This window comes from Dermacentor andersoni, chromosome 1 (assembly GCF_023375885.2).
Source record: "Dermacentor andersoni chromosome 1, qqDerAnde1_hic_scaffold, whole genome shotgun sequence".
Classification (NCBI taxonomy): Eukaryota; Metazoa; Arthropoda; class Arachnida; order Ixodida; family Ixodidae; genus Dermacentor; species Dermacentor andersoni.
In genome coordinates, this window is record NC_092814.1 from 383,737,988 (window position 1) to 383,758,349 (window position 20,362).

General features: G+C 46.8%; 17 non-coding genes across 17 annotated transcripts; all 17 read left to right on the forward strand.

The window, feature by feature from the left end:
* The first annotated feature begins 3,361 nt into the window (after positions 1-3,361).
* TRNAM-CAU (transfer RNA methionine (anticodon CAU)) lies at positions 3,362-3,433 on the forward strand. The gene has a single exon. It is a non-coding gene; the product is annotated as a tRNA-Met (tRNA).
* A 191-nt stretch (positions 3,434-3,624) lies between these two features.
* TRNAM-CAU (transfer RNA methionine (anticodon CAU)) lies at positions 3,625-3,696 on the forward strand. The gene has a single exon. It is a non-coding gene; the product is annotated as a tRNA-Met (tRNA).
* A 5,364-nt stretch (positions 3,697-9,060) lies between these two features.
* On the forward strand, positions 9,061-9,132 carry TRNAM-CAU (transfer RNA methionine (anticodon CAU)). Its single transcript has one exon. It is a non-coding gene; the product is annotated as a tRNA-Met (tRNA).
* A 201-nt stretch (positions 9,133-9,333) lies between these two features.
* TRNAM-CAU (transfer RNA methionine (anticodon CAU)) lies at positions 9,334-9,405 on the forward strand. Its single transcript has one exon. It is a non-coding gene; the product is annotated as a tRNA-Met (tRNA).
* A 474-nt stretch (positions 9,406-9,879) lies between these two features.
* Positions 9,880-9,951, forward strand: TRNAM-CAU (transfer RNA methionine (anticodon CAU)). The gene has a single exon. It is a non-coding gene; the product is annotated as a tRNA-Met (tRNA).
* Positions 9,952-10,150: 199 nt separating this feature from the next.
* TRNAM-CAU (transfer RNA methionine (anticodon CAU)) lies at positions 10,151-10,222 on the forward strand. The gene has a single exon. It is a non-coding gene; the product is annotated as a tRNA-Met (tRNA).
* A 745-nt stretch (positions 10,223-10,967) lies between these two features.
* TRNAM-CAU (transfer RNA methionine (anticodon CAU)) lies at positions 10,968-11,039 on the forward strand. The gene has a single exon. It is a non-coding gene; the product is annotated as a tRNA-Met (tRNA).
* A 474-nt stretch (positions 11,040-11,513) lies between these two features.
* TRNAM-CAU (transfer RNA methionine (anticodon CAU)) lies at positions 11,514-11,585 on the forward strand. The gene has a single exon. It is a non-coding gene; the product is annotated as a tRNA-Met (tRNA).
* Positions 11,586-11,785: 200 nt separating this feature from the next.
* Positions 11,786-11,857, forward strand: TRNAM-CAU (transfer RNA methionine (anticodon CAU)). The gene has a single exon. It is a non-coding gene; the product is annotated as a tRNA-Met (tRNA).
* Positions 11,858-12,055: 198 nt separating this feature from the next.
* On the forward strand, positions 12,056-12,127 carry TRNAM-CAU (transfer RNA methionine (anticodon CAU)). The gene has a single exon. It is a non-coding gene; the product is annotated as a tRNA-Met (tRNA).
* A 201-nt stretch (positions 12,128-12,328) lies between these two features.
* On the forward strand, positions 12,329-12,400 carry TRNAM-CAU (transfer RNA methionine (anticodon CAU)). Its single transcript has one exon. It is a non-coding gene; the product is annotated as a tRNA-Met (tRNA).
* A 200-nt stretch (positions 12,401-12,600) lies between these two features.
* Positions 12,601-12,672, forward strand: TRNAM-CAU (transfer RNA methionine (anticodon CAU)). The gene has a single exon. It is a non-coding gene; the product is annotated as a tRNA-Met (tRNA).
* A 198-nt stretch (positions 12,673-12,870) lies between these two features.
* On the forward strand, positions 12,871-12,942 carry TRNAM-CAU (transfer RNA methionine (anticodon CAU)). Its single transcript has one exon. It is a non-coding gene; the product is annotated as a tRNA-Met (tRNA).
* A 201-nt stretch (positions 12,943-13,143) lies between these two features.
* On the forward strand, positions 13,144-13,215 carry TRNAM-CAU (transfer RNA methionine (anticodon CAU)). The gene has a single exon. It is a non-coding gene; the product is annotated as a tRNA-Met (tRNA).
* A 201-nt stretch (positions 13,216-13,416) lies between these two features.
* Positions 13,417-13,488, forward strand: TRNAM-CAU (transfer RNA methionine (anticodon CAU)). Its single transcript has one exon. It is a non-coding gene; the product is annotated as a tRNA-Met (tRNA).
* Positions 13,489-15,314: 1,826 nt separating this feature from the next.
* TRNAM-CAU (transfer RNA methionine (anticodon CAU)) lies at positions 15,315-15,386 on the forward strand. Its single transcript has one exon. It is a non-coding gene; the product is annotated as a tRNA-Met (tRNA).
* A 473-nt stretch (positions 15,387-15,859) lies between these two features.
* TRNAM-CAU (transfer RNA methionine (anticodon CAU)) lies at positions 15,860-15,931 on the forward strand. The gene has a single exon. It is a non-coding gene; the product is annotated as a tRNA-Met (tRNA).
* The last annotated feature ends 4,431 nt before the right edge of the window (positions 15,932-20,362 follow it).

Sequence of the window (20,362 nt, forward strand, 5' to 3'; positions counted from 1 at the left end):
CGTTTGGGAACTGTGGAAAATGAATTCTGAGCTGCTACGAGATGAAACTTTTAATGAAAAGGTAGTGGCTGCTCTGAATTCTTTTGCAACGGATAGTTCTATAAAGTTTGGCGAGGAATGGGAGTTGTTGAAGCAAACCATCAAAATGAAAGCAATTGAAAGAAGTAGCGTACTGCGTTATGAAGAAAAGGCCAGTGAAAAGGATTTAAAAACATTGCTGGCAAAATTGGCGACGCTGGAATGCAAGCAACCGGGCGCTTATCAAGACGATATGCGCGCTGTTAAGAAAAAGCTCGAAGTGTTCGACGAAGAACGCTATCGAGGCGCACTCGTGCGTGCTAGAGCAGAAAGACTAACATGCGGGGAAACGCCAACGAAAAGAGCGATGGGACTAGAAAAAAAACATTCCAGACGTAAGCAGATTGAGGCCATCGAATATGAAGGGGTGGTATTAACCGATAACAATAACATAGGGCATGCGTTCCTTGAGCATTACAAAAAACTTTTTGCATTCAGGCCTGTCAACATGCACGATTTCAATAATTTATTTTTGCAACGAATGCCACAGCTGTCGTCTGAAGTTAAAGAAACCTTAGAACGACCATTAACAGAACATGAAGTGATGAAGGCCATCGAAGACCTGAATCCTGGCAAGTCGCCAGGTCCAGACGGTCTTTGTGCCGCCTGGTACAAATCTTTTAAAGGCCACCTAGCTCATATCTTAACCGCCGTTTACAACGAAGCATACGAACTGAAAATACTTCCACCATCCTTTGGCCAGTCCCATACCGTACTAATACCGAAAACAGAAGACACCGAAAAGCTCAAGCAACTTTCATCATACAGACCCATTGCGCTTACTAATTGCGACTACAAAATATTGATGAAGGTGTTGGCACGGCGTATGCAGTCAGTCATTAAGGATGTAGTCGGCCCACACCAGCCGTGTGGAATTCGCGGAAGAACCATCTTTACTAACATTCATAAGTTGAAGTGTGTGCTGGAGTGTTGTGATGCCATGTGTGAGGCAGTTGCGATCCTCCAGCTAGACTTGGAGAAAGCATTTGACTGTGTTTCTCACGAGATATTGCTCACCATCCTTCAACATGTTAATTTTGGCCACATAATCACTGAGGGGGTGACCATGGCGTACCGGAGTTGCTATACGAGACTTATAATTAATCAAATGCTGGGGGCCCCCATTAACGTGAAGCGCTCCGTTCGCCAGGGTTGTCCACTCAGCCCACTCCTGTTTTGTGTTTACATAGAAACGCTATGTCAGGCCATCATTGAAAATGAATACATTAAGGGATTTTGCCTCCAAGCAGCAGAGGTGAAGTTATTGGCATATGCTGACGATGTGGCTGTATGTTGTAAAGATACGCAAAGTGTATTGAACGCAGTGAGTATCGTCAGACAGTTTGGTAATGCCACTAATAGCTTCGTGAACTGGCAGAAATGTTTGGGGTTTTGGCACGGGGAATGGGCGTCCACACCAGACCACTTTTCCAACGTAACCTGGGTCACGACGCCAGTTAAGTACCTTGGCGCACCCCTTGATGCCTACAAGGACAGTAGCGAATACTGGAAGGAGCGAACAAAAGAAGTAAAAGAAAAAGCCGACCGATGGAACGCCGTTCACTTGTCCATGTTCGCGCGAGCTACAGCGTGCAACACGTTTCTCGTGACAAAGATCTGGTACGTGATGCAGGTCCTACAGTGCTCTCGGATTAATGTGCAGAAACTGCACCGCGTGTTCGCTGTATTCGTGTGGGCATCGAGCTGGGAGCGATGCAGCCGAGATAATCTCTTCCGACGCGTGAAGGATGGTGGTCTGGGGTTGGCGCACCTTTTCTTGCGTCAACTGGTGAATAGATTCTTCTTCTTTCGAGATACAAACGACCCATTTCTGCGCACGGTGATCCAAATGAGGCTTTCAAGATCACTTCCCGAGTTTGTAGTAGGTACCGAAATAATGCCAGGATCTGTCCGTGGGTTCTTTCGGGAAATAGTTGATAGTGTTTCTTTTTTGCGTGTTCGTTTTTCAAGTGAATATTTGTGGAATGCAAAACGGAAAAAGTTATACCGTGATTTGTGTGATAGTGTATTGCTTGTACCCATGTACAGAGCCGTGTACAGTGGAGGCCCAGGCCTAGACGTCTTGAAAAGGGTGAAGATGATGCCAGTTCAACCAGCCACGAAATCTTTCTTCTTTAAATTACATACCGGTACCTTATCTGTTAAAATTTTCCTGGAACAACGTGGGTTCTACATGCCGTGGGGAACCCACTGCCTCATTTGTAAAAAACCGGAAAGCATAGATCATGTCTTCATCCACTGTTGGGAGGGGGTTTTCTTCTGGGACGTGTTGCAAAGGACTTTGAAAAAGGAGTTACCGATAGATCCACACGGAATCAGGTTTCTGGCAGTTAATGATGACGAAGGATTCCCGTACGACCTTATCATGCTAACAGGCCTCCACTGTTTATGGCGCGCAAGAATGGCGGGCTACCATTGTGACCCGGATGCCCGACCGGCGCGTTTTTACTTTCGAGAATGTATGCAAAAATATGTAGAAGTGCAGAAGTTGCAACAGCCTGTTCCTGAGTGGCTGCCGAGGGTTGAACCCCTGACAGCGCTCAAGGAATTTTAATACGACAATGTCATGCCACAGTAGCGGACGGCAACGAATGTGTATATTACTGTTTCTTGTTCCGTTTTTGTATTCATTATTTCCTTTTTGTCTTTTTCTTTCGTTTCTGTGTATATCATTTAAGGAATGTGTGTTGTGGTGACATGTCGAGGATTGGCAATAAAGAAAAAAAAAAAAAAGCGGCAGAGTGGCGCAGCGGAAGCGTGCTGGGCCCATAACCCAGAGGTCCGCGGATCGAAACCACGTTCTGCTACATGTTTCCTTTATTTTATTTTGCTCGCATTTAACAGGAAGAGCTTAACAGCGCAGTAATTTGGTGTCTTAGTCATAATTGTAGTCCGAGTAGTGCTCTCTTGTGCTGCGCGCTCGTGTTTCTCGGCCAAAAAAAAAAAAATACTACTCTCGTTAATTACAAATATAAACAAATTTACATCGCATTAAGGAGCAGCAGAGTGGCGCAGCGGAAGCGTGCTGGGCCCATAACCCAGAGGTCCGTGGATCGAAACCACGCTCGGCTACATGTTTCCTTTATGTTATTTTGCTCGCATTTAACAGGAAGAGCTTATCAGCGCAGTAATTTGGTGTCTTAGTCATAATTGCAGTCCGATTAGTGCTCTCTTGTGCTGCGCGCTCGTGTTTCTCGGCCAAAAAAAAAATACTACTCTCGTTAATTACAAATATAAACAAATTTACATCGCATGCAGGAGCAGCAGAGTGGCGCAGCGGAAGCGTGCTGGGCCCATAACCCAGAGGTCCGTGGATCGAAACCACGCTCTGCTACATGTTTCCTTTATTTTATTTTGCTCGCATTTAACAGGAAGAGCTTAACAGCGCACTAATTTGGTGTCTTAGTCATAATTGTAGTCCGAGTAGTGCTCTCTTGTGCTGCGCGCTCGTGTTTCTCGGCCAAAAAAAAAAATACTACTCTCGTTAATTACAAATATAAACAAATTTACATCGCATGCAGGAGCAGCAGAGTGGCGCAGCGGAAGCGTGCTGGGCCCATAACCCAGAGGTCCGTGGATCGAAACCACGCTCTGCTACATGTTTCCTTTATTTTATTTTGCTCCCATTTAACAGGAAGAGCTTAACAGCGCAGTAATTTGGTGTCTTAGTCATAATTGCAGTCCGAGTAGTGCTCTCTTGTGCTGCGCGCTCGTGTTTCTCGGCCTAAAAAAAAAATACTACTCTCGTTAATTACAAATATAAACAAATTTACATCGCATGCAGGAGCAGCAGAGTGGCGCAGCACCATGCTCATTCTGCTTCCGGCAGCCGAGCTGAGCGGTCAGCAGAGTCATGGGCTCCAGTGGAGCAGCGACAGCGGCCACTTTAGGCCGCGGAAACAGGCTAAACGACGACAAGGATTATGCCTTTATTTTGCCGCAACTGCCCAAAGGTCAATTGGTGATTAATACCGTCTTTTTGCACGGTGATGTACGTGCGAGACCATACAAGGTGGAAGATTTCCGGGACGCCCTTCTGCCGACGGGCTTGCTGCCTGATGTGGTATGCATAGGGGCGTACCAGATCAACCACGTCTGGGCAGTGACCTTCAGTGATGCGAGTGCCACAATAAGGCTTCTGGACCTCAAGGAACTCCAAGTGAAGGGACGACGGTGCGTCATCGTTGACCCGCAGGATCAACAGGTGAAGCTAAGGCTTCACTGGCTGCTCTACGGTGTTGCCGACGAGGACGTCCGGACGGCATTCGCGGCTTTCGGCAAGGTGGAGGAGGTGAGCCGGGAGCGGTGGCGCGTAGAAGGCATGGGAGCGAAGACCTCAACCACCAGGACCGTCATTTTGAAATTGAAAAGCGGCATGAAAGTGGAGGATCTGCCCAATCAGATCCGCGTCGGCGGAGAGTTGGCCTTGGTCGTCGTGCCCGGTCGACCAATGCAATGCCTGCGCTGCCACGGCACGGGACACGTCCGCCGTGAGTGCAGAGTCCCCCGCTGTTCTCTATGCAGACGTTTCGGCCACGTCGACGCTGACTGCGTAAGATCTTATGCCACCGTAACAGGCCCAGTAACTTGTGACGTTGCGGCAGAGCACGTCATGGACGTGGCCGAGGCGGAGGACGCTGCTAAAGGAACTCTAGACACGGTCCCGACAGCGACAGCCAGTGGAACGACGAGTTTGGCCGTAGACAGCAGGGTGGCTGAGACTACCGTGAAGCCGAGTGGGACGGTGCAGGGCGTGACCGCTGAGGGCCAGCCTACCCGGAGCAGTAGTGAGGACCCGCCCGACAACGATGCGACGGCAATGCAGCAGGAGGAGGCCGTCCTCGACGGCGACCGGACTTCGACTCTTGGTGCGCCAGTCAAGCGCCCCCATGACCAGACTAAGGACCGCAACGACGGCGCGACCAGCACCAGCGATGGGCCGCCGACAAAGACACCTCTTGGGAGGCGCACGAGCTTGAAACCAAAGCCGAATGTCCCACCTGAGAGAAAGCCTGCGGACAAAGTGCCGCCCACAAACAACGCCGGGAAACCGGGAGGTCCCGGAGGCGGCTAGCCGAGGGCTAGTCGTGAACGGTAAGCACCATGCTCCGGGCCTACTTTTCTCTTTAGCTCAACATGGCTCAGATACCGTCCCTTAATATTGCCACTTTAAACGTGAGAGGGTTGGCGGCTAGTCGTAGGCAAAGTCAAGTCCTACGGTTGGTCACTGACCACGACGTCGACGTACTAGCCGTCCAGGAAACTAAGGTTGACGGGGAGGAGGAGACCGGGAGCATGGTGCGCCGTTTCACGTCTAGGTATTTTGCGGTGGTAAGCCATGCGTTAGGCACGGCCGGGGGGTGCATTCTTTTTGTGAAGAAACTGCCTGGACTGCAGATTCAAAGTACCTTTTCTTGTCAATCTGGAAGGATTGTTTTTTGCGATATTGTTTTGTGCGAGTTTCAGTACCGTGTCATATGCGTATATGCGCCCAATTCAGTAGAAGAGCGTGCCCGTTTCTTTTCGAACCTTTCGCAGTATGTTCGATGCGATAAGCGCGTTATGCTCTTAGGAGACTTCAATTGCGTAATGAGCGCTAGTGACAGAGCCAATAATGCCGGTGTGCGTGACAGAAGCAGTGAAGTCTTGTCAAAACTAATTAGTGAAAATGAACTAGATGACGTTTTTGATTGTCTGGAAGGGGGGCGTGACGTGACGTTTACACGTTTTCAGGGCAGTAGCCATGCGCGGTTGGACCGAATCTACATTTCGCTGGATACAATTCCAAGATGCCACGGTTATTCTGTAGTACCCGTATCGTTCTCAGATCACTGTCTCGTAATATGTAATGTCGGTATAGGGAAACGGAAACATGCGTTTAATTGGGAGATGTGGAAAATGAATGCCTCGTTATTAAATGATGAATCTTTTGTAAAGGCAGTACGGAATGCCATTAATGAAATACGCAAAGATGAAGCTGAAACAATAGCTGAAAAGTGGGAATGTTTCAAACAAAAAGTTAAAATGAAAGCCCTAGAAAGGTCAAGCTGCCTCAAATTTGAGAGGGAATATAAAGAAAAGGGTTTACGAACACTACTTCAGCAGCTGATAACGCTGGAGTGCAGAGAGCCTGGTCAGTACAAAGACGATGTGCGGAGCGTCAAGGAAAAGCTTGAACAGTTCGATAAAGAACGTTATCAAGGTGCCATCGTGCGAGCACGTGCAGATGTATTAGCGGCGGGGGAGACGCCCACAAAAAGGTTGCTTGGACTCGAGAAGGCGCACGGACGGCGAAACCATGTGGATAAGATTTTAATGAACGGGGTTGTTGTTGACGACAACGAAAGCATAGGACGCGCCTTCTGTCAGTACTACCAGTCGCTCTTTGCATTTAAGGCAGCGAATGTAGAGAGTTTCAAAGCCGATTTTCTTCAGCGGATGCCGAGACTGGGAGATGACGCTAAAGAACGATTGGAAGGCAACATTACCGAGAACGAAGTTGAAAAGGCAATCGGCGATTTGAACTCGGGCAAGTCGCCTGGGCCTGATGGACTCTGTGCGGGGTTATATAAGGCTTTCAATAGAGAACTGGCCCCATTGTTAGCAGACGTATTCAATGACGCGTACGAGAAGAAATTATTGCCCCCATCTTTTGGAAAAGCGCACACAATACTAATCCCTAAGAGTGATCAAACAGACAAACTCAGATTCGTGTCATCCTATAGACCGATATCACTAACAAACATTGATTACAAGATCTTTATGAAGATTTTAGCTGCGAGACTTCAAGGCGTCATCAAGGAAATTGTCGGAGACCACCAAACTTGCGGCATCAAGGGACGGTCCATTTTTTCGAACATCCATCAGATGCGGAGCGTGCTCGAGTGCTGTGACGTCACCGATGGTGGCGTTGCAGTTCTTCAGCTCGATTTGGAGAAAGCGTTCGATTGTGTCGCTCATGTTATTTTGTTTGCCAACTTGGATCATGTTAATGTCGGTTCCATCATCAGGGAGGGCGTGGCCTTGGCGTACCAGAATTGCACAACAAGATTAATTGTCAATAAGTCTCTGGGGGCCCCCATTAACATCATGCGTTCAGTACGCCAAGGCTGTCCCCTCAGTCCGCTGTTATTTGCCATATACATAGAAGCAATGTGTGTAGTAATTAACGGAAATGACAAAATACGTGGTTTCAGATTAGCAGCGACAGAGGTGAAGCTGCTCGCATATGCAGATGACATTGCAGTGTGTTGCACAGACAGACCAAGTGTAACGGAAACAGTATCGGCAGTGAAACATTTCTGTGATGTCACGGGTAGTAGAATAAATTGGGGCAAATCTCTAGGCCTGTGGCACGGGAAATGGGAGTCTGCACCGGACAACTTCGCGAACCTCAACTGGGTCAAAACGCCGACGAGGTATCTGGGCGTTCCTCTCAATAGCTACAATAGTAGCGATGAATATTGGAGGAGCCAAGCCGATGAAATGAAAGAAAAGGCGGACAGATGGAAGGATGTGAAGCTGTCTATTTTTGCAAGGGCGACAGTCTGTAATATGTTTTTTGTCACGAAGTTATATTATGTCATGCAAGCGTTGTATTGCTCGAGAACAAATGTGCAAAGGCTGCACAGAGTGTTTGCTGTTTTCAGCTGGGGCTCAACATGGGAAAGGTGCAGCCGAACAAATTTGTTTAGAAGAGTGAAAGACGGGGGTGTGGGTTTGGTTCATCTTTTTGTTAGACAACTAGTCAACCGATTCTTGTTTTTTCGCGATGTGCGCCATCCTTTTCTGCGCACAGTATGCCAGCTCAGGTTGAGCGGTGCTTTGCCGGCACATGTCGTTAGTACGGCATGCGTTACCGGATCACTTCGTGGCTTCTTTAAGGAAGTGGCCGACAGCGTAAGATTTCTTTCTGTTCGATTTTCAATGGATTACCTTTGCGATGTTAAAAGGAAAAGATTGTATAAAGATGTGTGCGACATTGTTTTCCCAGTGCCGTTATACAGAGCCATTTACAGTGGAGGGCCAGGACTTGATGTACTTAAACGCGTAAAACACATGGAGGTGCCACCAGGGGTAAAAACGTTTTTTTTTAAGCTTCACACCGGTACGCTCTCAGTGAAGACTTTCATGGAAGAGCGAGGTTGTATCGTACCATGGGGAACGCATTGCTTGATCTGCAAAAAGCAGGAAACCATAGATCACGTTTTTTTGGAATGTTGGGAGGGCTTCTTTTTCTGGGACGTCTTAAAGCGAACCCTGAAAAAAGAGTTACCGGTGGACCCCCAAGGGATAAGGTATCTGACAATTAAGGATGATGACGGGGTTCCATATGATTTCATTATGTTAAACGCTCTCCACTGTATATGGCGCGCTCGTATGGCAGGGTACTATTGTGATCCTGACGCTAGGCCCGCTCGCGATTATTTCAGAGAATGTATGTCGCGATTCATAGAAATACAGAAAATGCAACAATGTGTTCCGGAATGGCTGTGGAGGCTAGAACCTCTGACAGCCATGAAGGAATTTTAAGTTGACAACGCCTGTCCAATAGGGACAGACGGCTTTGTTGTACGGTGTGACTCTTTTCTTTCCTTTCTTTTTGTATTGCAATTGTGATACTGTAATGTGTGGAAACTGCACGTTCTGCGATAAAACCGGTAATAAATAAAAAAAAAAAAAGCAGCAGAGTGGCGCAGCGGAAGCGTGCAGGGCCCATAACCCAGAGGTCCGTGGATCGAAACCACGCTCTGCTACATGTTTCCTTTATTTTATTTTGCTCCCATTTAACAGGAAGACCTTATCAGCGCAGTAATTTGGTGTCTTATAGTCATAATTGCAGTCCGAGTAGTGCTCTCTTGTCCTGCGCGCTCGTGTTTCTCGGCCTAAAAAAAAAAAAAAAAAAAAAAGACTACTCTCATTAATTACAAATATAGACAAATTTACATAGCATGCAGGAGCAGCAGAGTGGCGCAGCGGAAGCGTGCTGGGCCCATAACCCAGAGGTCCGTGGATCGAAACCACGCTCTGCTACATGTTTCCTTTATTTTATTTTGCTCCTATTTAACAGGAAGAGCTTATCAGCGCAGTAATTTGGTGTCTTATAGTCATAATTGCAGTCCGAGTAGTGCTCTCTTGTCCTGCGCGCTCGTGTTTCTCGGCCTAAAAAAAAAAAAAAAAAAGACTACTCTCATTAATTACAAATATAGACAAATTTACATAGCATGCAGGAGCAGCAGAGTGGCGCAGCGGAAGCGTGCTGGGCCCATAACCCAGAGGTCCGTGGATCGAAACCACGCTCTGCTACATGTTTCCTTTATTTTATTTTGCTCCTATTTAACAGGAAGAACTTATCAGCGCAGTAATTTGGTGTCTTATAGTCATAATTGCAGTCCGAGTAGTGCTCTCTTGTCCTGCGCGCTCGTGTTTCTCGGCCTAAAAAAAAAAAAAAAAAAAGACTACTCTCATTAATTACAAATATAGACAAATTTACATAGCATACAGGAGCAGCAGAGTGGCGCAGCGTAAGCGTGCTGGGCCCATAACCCAGAGGTCCGTGGATCGAAAACACGCTCTGCTACATGTTTCCTTTATTTTATTTTGCTCCCATTTAACAGGAAGAGCTTATCAGCGCAGTAATTTGGTGTCTTATAGTCATAATTGCAGTCCGAGTAGTGCTCTGTTGTCCTGCGCGCTCGTGTTTCTCGGCCTAAAAAAAAAAAAAAAAAGACTACTCTCATTAATTACAAATATAGACAAATTTACATAGCATGCAGGAGCAGCAGAGTGGCGCAGCGGAAGCGTGCTGGGCCCATAACCCAGAGGTCCGTGGATCGAAACCACGCTCTGCTACATGTTTCCTTTATTTTATTTTGCTCCCATTTAACAGGAAGAGCTTATCAGCGCAGTAATTTGGTGTCTTATAGTCATAATTGCAGTCCGAGTAGTGCTCTCTTGTCCTGCGCGCTCGTGTTTCTCGGCCTAAAAAAAAAAAAAAAAGACTACTCTCATTAATTACAAATATAGACAAATTTACATAGCATGCAGGAGCAGCAGAGTGGCGCAGCGGAAGCGTGCTGGGCCCATAACCCAGAGGTCCGTGGATCGAAACCACGCTCTGCTACATGTTTCCTTTATTTTATTTTGCTCCTATTTAACAGGAAGAGCTTATCAGCGCAGTAATTTGGTGTCTTATAGTCATAATTGCAGTCCGAGTAGTGCTCTCTTGTCCTGCGCGCTCGTGTTTCTCGGCCTAAAAAAAAAAAAAAAGACTACTCTCATTAATTACAAATATAGACAAATTTACATCGCATGCAGGAGCAGCAGAGTGGCGCAGCGGAAGCGTGCTGGGCCCATAACCCAGAGGTGCGTGGATCGAAACCACGCTCTGCTATATGTTTCCTTTATTTTATTTTGCTCCTATTTAACAGGAAGAGCTTATCAGCGCAGTAATTTGGTGTCTCATAGACATAATTGCAGTCCGAGTAGTGCTCTCTTGTGCTGCGCGCTCGTGTTTCTCGGCCTAAACAAAAAAAAAAACTACTCTCGTTAATTACAAATATAGACAAATTTACTTAGCATGCAGGAGCAGCAGAGTGGCGCAGCGGAAGCGTGCTGGGCCCATAACCCAGAGGTCTGTGGATCGAAACAACGCTCTGCTACATGTTTCCTTTATTTTATTTTGCTCCTATTTAACAGGAAGAGCTTATCAGCGCAGTAATTTGGTGTCTTGTAGTCATAATTGCAGTCCGAGTAGTGCTCTCTTGTCCTGCGCGCTCGTGTTTCTCGGCCTAAAAAAAAAAAAAAAAAAAAAAAAGACTACTCTCATTAATTCCAAATATAGACAAATTTACATAGCATGCAGGAGCAGCAGAGTGGCGCAGCGGAAGCGTGCTGGGCCCATAACCCAGAGGTCCGTGGATCGAAACCACGCTCTGCTACATGTTTCCTTTATTTTATTTTGCTCCTATTTAACAGGAAGAGCTTATCAGCGCAGTAATTTGGTGTCTTATAGTCATAATTGCAGTCCGAGTAGTGCTCTCTTGTCCTGCGCGCTCGTGTTTCTCGGCCTAAAAAAAAAAAAAAAAAAGACTACTCTCATTAATTACAAATATAGACAAATTTACATAGCATGCAGGAGCAGCAGAGTGGCGCAGCGGAAGCGTGCTGGGCCCATAACCAGAGGTCCGTGGATCGAAACCACGCTCTGCTACATGTTTCCTTTATTTTATTTTGCTCCTATTTAACAGGAAGAACTTATCAGCGCAGTAATTTGGTGTCTTATAGTCATAATTGCAGTCCGAGTAGTGCTCTCTTGTCCTGCGCGCTCGTGTTTCTCGGCCTAAAAAAAAAAAAAAAAAAAGACTACTCTCATTAATTACAAATATAGACAAATTTACATAGCATGCAGGAGCAGCAGAGTGGCGCAGCGGAAGCGTGCTGGGCCCATAACCCAGAGGTCCGTGGATCGAAACCACGCTCTGCTACATGTTTCCTTTATTTTATTTTGCTCCCATTTAACAGGAAGAGCTTATCAGCGCAGTAATTTGGTGTCTTATAGTCATAATTGCAGTCCGAGTAGTGCTCTCTTGTCCTGCGCGCTCGTGTTTCTCGGCCTAAAAAAAAAAAAAAAAAGACTACTCTCATTAATTACAAATATAGACAAATTTACATAGCATGCAGGAGCAGCAGAGTGGCGCAGCGGAAGCGTGCTGGGCCCATAACCCAGAGGTCCGTGGATCGAAACCACGCTCTGCTACATGTTTCCTTTATTTTATTTTGCTCCCATTTAACAGGAAGAGCTTATCAGCGCAGTAATTTGGTGTCTTATAGTCATAATTGCAGTCCGAGTAGTGCTCTGTTGTCCTGCGCGCTCGTGTTTCTCGGCCTAAAAAAAAAAAAAAAGACTACTCTCATTAATTACAAATATAGACAAATTTACATAGCATGCAGGAGCAGCAGAGTGGCGCAGCGGAAGCGTGCTGGGCCCATAACCCAGAGGTCCGTGGATCGAAACCACGCTCTGCTACATGTTTCCTTTATTTTATTTTGCTCCCATTTAACAGGAAGAGCTTATCAGCGCAGTAATTTGGTGTCTTATAGTCATAATTGCAGTCCGAGTAGTGCTCTCTTGTCCTGCGCGCTCGTGTTTCTCGGCCTAAAAAAAAAAAAAAAAAAGACTACTCTCATTAATTACAAATATAGACAAATTTACATAGCATGCAGGAGCAGCAGAGTGGCGCAGCGGAAGCGTGCTGGGCCCATAACCCAGAGGTCCGTGGATCGAAACCACGCTCTGCTACATGTTTCCTTTATTTTATTTTGCTCCCATTTAACAGGAAGAGCTTATCAGCGCAGTAATTTGGTGTCTTATAGTCATAATTGCAGTCCGAGTAGTGCTCTCTTGTCCTGCGCGCTCGTGTTTCTCGGCCTAAAAAAAAAAAAAAAAAGACTACTCTCATTAATTACAAATATAGACAAATTTACATAGCATGCAGGAGCAGCAGAGTGGCGCAGCGGAAGCGTGCTGGGCCCATAACCCAGAGGTCCGTGGATCGAAACCACGCTCTGCTACATGTTTCCTTTATTTTATTTTGCTCCCATTTAACAGGAAGAGCTTATCAGCGCAGTAATTTGGTGTCTTATAGTCATAATTGCAGTCCGAGTAGTGCTCTGTTGTCCTGCGCGCTCGTGTTTCTCGGCCTAAAAAAAAAAAAAAAGACTACTCTCATTAATTACAAATATAGACAAATTTACATAGCATGCAGGAGCAGCAGAGTGGCGCAGCGGAAGCGTGCTGGGCCCATAACCCAGAGGTCCGTGGATCGAAACCACGCTCTGCTACATGTTTCCTTTATTTTATTTTGCTCCCATTTAACAGGAAGAGCTTATCAGCGCAGTAATTTGGTGTCTTATAGTCATAATTGCAGTCCGAGTAGTGCTCTCTTGTCCTGCGCGCTCGTGTTTCTCGGCCTAAAAAAAAAAAAAAAAAAGACTACTCTCATTAATTACAAATATAGACAAATTTACATAGCATGCAGGAGCAGCAGAGTGGCGCAGCGGAAGCGTGCTGGGCCCATAACCCAGAGGTCCGTGGATCGAAACCACGCTCTGCTACATGTTTCCTTTATTTTATTTTGCTCCTATTTAACAGGAAGAGCTTATCAGCGCAGTAATTTGGTGTCTTATAGTCATAATTGCAGTCCGAGTAGTGCTCTCTTGTCCTGCGCGCTCGTGTTTCTCGGCCTAAAAAAAAAAAAAAAAAAGACTACTCTCATTAATTACAAATATAGACAAATTTACATCGCATGCAGGAGCAGCAGAGTGGCGCAGCGGAAGCGTGCTGGGCCCATAACCCAGAGGTCCGTGGATCGAAACCACGCTCTGCTATATGTTTCCTTTATTTTATTTTGCTCCTATTTAACAGGAAGAGCTTATCAGCGCAGTAATTTGGTGTCTTATAGACATAATTGCAGTCCGAGTAGTGCTCTCTTGTGCTGCGCGCTCGTGTTTCTCGGCCTAAACAAAAAAAAAACTACTCTCGTTAATTACAAATATAGACAAATTTACTTAGCATGCAGGAGCAGCAGAGTGGCGCAGCGGAAGCGTGCTGGGCCCATAACCCAGAGGTCTGTGGATCGAAACAACGCTCTGCTACATGTTTCCTTTATTTTATTTTGCTCCTATTTAACAGGAAGAGCTTATCAGCGCAGTAATTTGGTGTCTTGTAGTCATAATTGCAGTCCGAGTAGTGCTCTCTTGTCCTGCGCGCTCGTGTTTCTCGGCCTAAAAAAAAAAAAAAAAAAAAGACTACTCTCATTAATTCCAAATATAGACAAATTTACATAGCATGCAGGAGCAGCAGAGTGGCGCAGCGACCACTTTTCGAACGTCACCTGGGTCACGACGCCAGTTAAGTACCTTGGCGCACCCCTTGATGCCTACAAGGACAGTAGCGAGTACTGGAAGGAGCGGACAAAAGAAATAAAAGAAAAAGCCGACCGATGGAACGCCGGTCACCTGTCAATGTTCGCGAAAGCAACAGCGTGCAACATGTTTCTCGTAACAAAGATCTGGTACGTAATGCAGGTCCTACAGTGCTCTCGGATTAATGTGCAGAAACTGCACCGCGTGTTCGCTGTTTTCGTGTGGGCATCGAGCTGGGAGCGATGTAGCCGAGATAATCTCTTTCGGCGCGTGAAGGATGGTGGTCTGGGGTTGGCGCACCTCTTCTTGCGTCAACTAGTAAACAGGTTCTTCTTTTTTCGAGACACAAATGACCCATTTCTACGCACCGCTATCCAAATGAGGTTGTCAAGATCACTTCCCGAATTCGTTGTAGGCACCGAAATAATGCCAGGACCAGTTCGTGGTTTCTTTAGGGAAATAATTCAGAGTGTTTCCTTTTTGCGTGTTCGTTTTTCTAGTGCATATTTGTGGAGTGTAAAACGGAAAACGTTATATCGTGATTTATGTGACAGTGTATTGCTGGTACCCATGTACAGAGCCCTGTACAGTGGAGGCCCAGGCCTAGATGTATTGAAAAGGGTGAAGAAGATGCCAGTTCAACCAGCCACTAAATCGTTCTTCTTTAAATTACACACCGGTACTCTACCTGTTAAAATCTTTCTTGAACAACGTGGGTTCTACATGCCATGGGGAACCCACTGCCTTATATGTAAAAAAGCAGAAAGCATAGATCATGTCTTCATCCACTGTTGGGAAGGGGTCTTTTTCTGGGACGTGTTACAAAGGACTCTAAAAAAAGAGCTACCTATAGATCCCCACGGAATCAGGTTTCTGCCAGTATATGACGACGAAGGTTTCCCGTACGACGTCATCATGCTTACGGGCCTCCACTGTTTATGGCGCGCAAGAATGGCGGGCTACCATTGTGACCCGGATGCCCGACCGGCGCGTTTATACTTTCGAGAATGTATGCAAAAATATGTAGAAGTGCAGAAGTTGCAACAGCCTGTTCCTGAGTGGCTGCCGAGGGTTGAACCCCTGACAGCGCTCAAGGAATTTTAATACGACAATGTCATGCCACAGTAGCGGACGGCAACGAATGTGTATATTACTGTTGCTTGTTCCGTTTTTGTATTCATTATTTCCTTTTTGTCTTTTTCTTTCGTTTCTGTGTATATCATTTAAGGAATGTGTGTTGTGGTGACATGTCGAGGATTGGCAATAAAGAAAAAAAAAAAAAAAAAAGCAGCAGAGTGGCGCAGCGGAAGCGTGCTGGGCCCATAACCCAGAGGTCCGTGGATCGAAACCACGCTCTGCTACATGTTTCCTTTATTTTATTTTGCTCCCATTTAACAGGAAGAGCTTAACAGCGCAGTAATTTGGTGTCTTATAGTCATAATTGCAGTCCGAGTAGTGCTCTCTTGTCCTGCGCGCTCGTGTTTCTCGGCCTAAAAAAAAAAAATACTACTCTCGTTAATTACAAATATAAACAAATTTACATCGCATGCAGGAGCAGCAGAGTGGCGCATCGGAAGCGTGCTGGGCCCATAACCCAGAGGTCCGTGGATCGAAACCACGCTCTGCTACATGTTTCCTTTATTTTATTTTGCTCGCATTTAACAGGAACAGCTTAACAGCGCAGTAATTTGGTGTCTTATAGTCATAATTGCAGTCCGAGTAGTGCTCTCTTGTCCTGCGCGCTCGTGTTTCTCGGCCTAAAAAAAAAAAAAAAAAAAAAAAGACTACTCTCATTAATTACAAATATAGACAAATTTACATAGCATGCAGGAGCAGCAGAGTAGCGCAGCGGAAGCGTGCTGGGCCCATAACCCAGAGGTCCGTGGATCGAAACCACGCTCTGCTACATGTTTCCTTTATTTTATTTTGCTCCTATTTAACAGGAAGAGCTTATCAGCGCAGTAATTTGGTGTCTTATAGTCATAATTGCAGTCCGAGTAGTGCTCTGTTGTCCTGCGCGCTCGTGTTTCTCGGCCTAAAAAAAAAATACTACTCTCGTTAATTACAAATATAAACAAATTTACATCGCATGAAGGAGCAGCAGAGTGGCGCAGCAGATTCTGCTTCCGGCAGCCGAGCTGAGCGGTCAGCAGAGTCATGGGCTCCAGTGGAGCGGCGACAGCGGCCACTTTTGGCCGCGGAAACAGGCAAAGTGACGATAAGGAGTATGCATTTATCTTGCCCCAACTGCCTAAAGGACAAGTGGTGATTAACACCGTCTTTTTGCACGGTGATATTCGCGCCAGACCTTACAAGGTCGAAGATTTCAGAGACGCCCTACTGCCGACGGGACTATTGCCTGACGTGGTATGCATAGGGGCGTACCAGATCAACCACGTCTGGGCAGTGACCCTCAGCGATGCGACTGCCACAAGAAGGATGCTGGACCTCAAGGAACTACAAGTTAAGGGACGACGGTGCGTCATCGTTGACCCGCAGGACCAGCAGGTTAAGATTAGGCTTCACTTGTTGCTGTACGGCGTTGCCGACGAGGACGTCCGGACGGCGTTCGCGGCTTTCGGCAAGGTGGAGGAGGTGAGCCGTGAGCGGTGGCGCGTGGAAGGCATGGGCACCAAGACCTCAACGACCAGAACCGTCCTCCTCAAACTGAAGGGCAGCGTGAAGGTGGAGGACCTTCCTCATCAGATCCGCGTCGGCGGTGAGTTGGCCTTGGTCGTCGTTCCTGGTCGACCGATGCAGTGCCTACGCTGTCACGGCACGGGACACGTCCGCCGAGAGTGCAGAGTCCCTCGCTGTTCCCGGTGCAGACGTTTCGGCCACGTCGACGCTGATTGCGTCAAGTCTTACGCCGCTGTGACAGGCCCACCAGCTATTGACGTGGCGGCAGAGCACGTGATGGACGTGGCCGAGGCGGAGGACGCGGCTAAAGGAACCGGTGACATGGTGTCGACAGCGACAACTACAGGGACGACGACTTTGGAGGTAGACGTAAAGGCGGCTGAGGCTACTCAGAAACAGAGTAGGGCGGAACAGGTCGCTACGACTGAGGTGCAGGCGACGGGAAGCGTCAGTGAAGACGCACCTGACGACGCGACCGCAATGCAGCAGGACGAGGGCGTCACCGACGACGACCGTACTGGGGCTCTTGCTGCTTCCGTCAAGCGCTCCCACGACCAGACGAAGGACCGCGAGGATCGGGCAACCAGCACCAGCGACGGACCGCCGACGAAGACGCCTCATGGGAGGCGGATGGGATTCAAGCCAAAGCCCAACGTACCGCCTGAAAAGAAGCCTGTCGACAAAGCGCCCACGCCTAAGGATACCAACAAGCCGGGAGGTCCCGGAGGCGGCTAGCCGATGGCTAGTCGTGAACGGTAAGCACCATGCTCCGGGCCTACTTTTCTTTTAGATCAAGATGGCTCAAATACCGTCCCTTAGGATTGCCACATTAAACGTGAGAGGGCTGGCGGCTAGTCGTAGGCAAAGTCAGGTCCTACGGTTGGTCACTGACCACGACATAGACGTACTAGCCGTCCAGGAAACTAAGGTTGAAGGAGAGGAGGGGACCGGGAGCATGGTGCGACGTTTCACGACTAGGTTTTTTGTGGTAGTTAGCCATGCGTTAGGCACGGCTGGAGGGTGCGTTCTTCTTGTGAAAAAGCTGCCTGGACTGCAGATTCAAAATATTTTTTCGTGTCAGTCAGGAAGGATTGTTCTCTGTGATATTGTTATGTGTGATGCTGAGTTCCGCGTTATATGCGTATATGCGCCGAATTCAGTAGATGAGCGCGTCCGTTTTTTTTCGAACCTTTCACAATATGTATGTTGTAATATGCGCGTGATGCTGTTAGGTGACTTTAATTGTGTGTTAAGTGCTGGAGACAGAGTCAATAATACAGGTGTGCGTGACCGAAGCAGTGAAGTGTTATCAAATTTAGTTAATGAAAATGAACTCGATGATGTTTTTGAATGTCTGGAAGGGGGGCGTCAAGTGACTTTCACCCGTTTCCAGGGCAGCAGCCATGCGCGTTTGGACCGAATTTACATTTCATTGGATACAATTCCTAGATGCCACAGTTATTGTGTAGTACCAGTGTCGTTTTCAGATCACTGCCTGGTGAAATGTAACGTAGGTATAATGAAAAGGAGACATGTATTTAACTGGGATATGTGGAAAATGAATGCCTTGTTACTAAATGACCAGCCCTTTTTACAGGTAGTACGGGATGCGGTTAATGAAGTTCAATGTGATGCTGCGGGAACAATCGCCGACAAGTGGGAAAGTTTTAAACAAAAGATTAAAATGAAAGCTATAGAAAGATCCAGTTGTAAAAAATTCGAGAAGGAAATGAAAGAAAAGGGTTTAAGAACACTGCTTGGGCAGCTGCTAACGCTTGAGTGCAAAGAGCCTGGTGCGTACAAAGACGATGTGCGAAACGTCAAAGAAAAACTTGAACTGTTTGACAAGGAACGCTATCAAGGTGCCATCGTGCGAGCACGAGCAGATGCACTAGCGGCAGGGGAGACGCCCACGAAAAGGGCGCTCGGTTTAGAGAAGGCGTATGGACGAAACCATGTCGACCAGATTTTAGTGAATGGGAATGTCGTTGACGACAGTAATAGCATTCGTCAAGCCTTCTTTGAGCACTACCAGTCGCTTTTTGCATTTCAGGAAGCGAATGTTGACGGTTTTAAAGCAGGTTTTCTGCATCGCATGCCACGTTTGAGTGATGATGTTAAAAAGCGATTAGAAGAAAAAATAATGGAGAGGGAGGTCGAAAAGGCAATAGACGATTTGAACATGGGTAAATCACCGGGACCTGATGGACTCAGCGCAGGTCTATATAAAGCGTTTAAAAGAGAGCTGGCGCCTTTGCTAGCACACGTATTTAATGATGCATACGAGAAGAAATCGTTACCACCTTCCTTCGGAAAAACGCACACCATTCTAATACCGAAGAGCGATCAAATAGACAAACTCAGATTCGTGTCATCCTACAGACCGATTTCACTAACAAACGTCGATTATAAAATATTTATGAAGGTTTTAGCTAGCAGGCTTCAAGGCGTCATCAGGGAAATAGTCGCAGACCATCAAACTTGTGGCATCAAAGGGCGATCTATTTTTTCAAACATCCATAAGATGCGATGTGTGCTCGAGTGCTGTGACGTCACCGGTGGCGGTGTTGCAGTTCTTCAGCTCGACCTAGAGAAAGCGTTCGATTGTGTTGCTCACGTTATTTTGTTTGCCATCTTAGATCATGTTAATGTCGGTTCCATCATCACTGAGGGCGTGGCCTTGGCGTACCAGAATTGCACAACAAGATTAATTGTTAATAAGTCTCTGGGGGCCCCCATTAACGTCATGCGTTCAGTGCGCCAAGGCTGCCCCCTCAGCCCGCTGTTATTTGCTATCTACGTAGAAGCAATGTGTGTAGCAATTAATGAAAATGACGAAATACGGGGTTTCAGATTGGCAGCGACAGAAGTGAAGTTGCTTGCATATGCAGATGACATTGCAGTGTGTTGCACTGACCAACCGAGCGTAACGGAAACAATATCTGTAGTTAAGCATTTCTGTGCCGTAACGGGTAGCAGAGTGAACTGGGGCAAATCGCTAGGGCTGTGGCACGGGGTCTGGTTTTCTGCACCCGACTGTTTCGCGAACGTGAACTGGGTGAGAACTCCGACAAGGTATCTGGGTGTTCCCCTAGACAGGTACAATAGCAGCGACGAATACTGGAGGAACCAAACCAAAGAACTGAAAGAAAAAGTAGATAAATGGAAAGGTTATAACCTGTCGATTTTTGCAAGAGCGACAGTTTGCAACGCGTTTTTTATTACTAAGTTATATTACGTCCTGCAAACACTGTATTGTTCTAGAGTAAATGTGCAAAGGCTGCACAGAGTGTTTGCGGTTTTCATCTGGGGATCAACATGGGAACGGTGCAGCCGAACAAATTTGTTCAGAAGAGTGAAGGATGGGGGTGTGGGGCTGGCGCATCTTTTTGTTCGTCAAGTTGTAAACCGATTTTTGTTTTTTCGCGATGTGCGCGACCCTTTTCTGCGCACCGTATGTCAGCTAAGGTTGAGTAACGCTTTGCCGGCACATGTTGTTAGCACGGCAAGCATGACGGGAACGCTGCGTGGTTATTTCAAGGAAGTGGTCGACAGTGTACACTTCCTTTCTGTTCGTTTTACAAATGATTATCTTTGTGAAGTGAAAAGGAAAATATTGTATAGAGATGTATGCGACATAGTGTTCCCAGTGCCCTTATACAGATCCATATACAGTGGAGGGCCAGGACAGGACGTA